Source organism: Frieseomelitta varia, unplaced genomic scaffold (genome assembly GCF_011392965.1).
Source record: "Frieseomelitta varia isolate USP_RPSP 00005682 unplaced genomic scaffold, Fvar_1.2 scaffold_281, whole genome shotgun sequence".
Lineage (NCBI taxonomy): Eukaryota > Metazoa > Arthropoda > Insecta > Hymenoptera > Apidae > Frieseomelitta > Frieseomelitta varia.
In genome coordinates, this window is record NW_025110014.1 from 1,505,179 (window position 1) to 1,506,007 (window position 829).

Sequence of the window (829 nt, forward strand, 5' to 3'; positions counted from 1 at the left end):
TTTCGATTTATCGACGTACGACAATTAGTCATTTTTCACCGAGAAAAAGGAAAAAACGTATCGAGAAATCGGTCATCTTTTAAAATTAAGTAAGAGTAATCGTGGCTGACATTGTATCGAGATACAACGATGAATTAGTATTAGAAATAATAAAGGATACGTGTATAAGCGTCATCAAATTTACTATCGGCAGTTTTATGAAAACGTTTCCATCATTGTCTCCATTTTCCGATATTATACCGGTATTATACCGAAATAAATCTATTTCGATTTCATCAAACGTAATCGAATAGTAACCTAAAAACACCGGTGTTTTACCGTAATTATCCGTAATACCGATTCGGTCGTTGCTCGAAACAAAAATCTCCTCTAGAATCCTCTCTGGTTGTCGGCTGCACACTAGTGTACAGGAACTATGTATTCATTACCAGTCGCATGTAGGAACGCGCAGTTTTAACGATCCTGGTTACGCCCTGCAAGCTGGTGAGCGCGCGTTCGTCCGCCGATCGCATTAGCATTGGAGCACGGAGTCGTTGCAGGCGTGATTAGAAAAGTCGGAGCCGGTGGACCGGTGGTCGTACGAAGGCGACGAGCGGAGACCCTTCTTCGAAAGACCGGTAGCCACGTGTTTTTTTTTTTCTTTCCTCTTTCTCCTTCTTTCTCTCTTTCTCTCTGCATACAAGATCGAGGCTCAATATGGAGGTGATTAAACGACGACGCGGCTTCACAGGGAGGCTTTTACGTTTCCGTGACTTCGTAATTACGGCCGGCTTGACCGTTGTAACGGTCGAGCGGGGCCGGTCGTTAAGGGAAATTAAGCAAGCTCCTT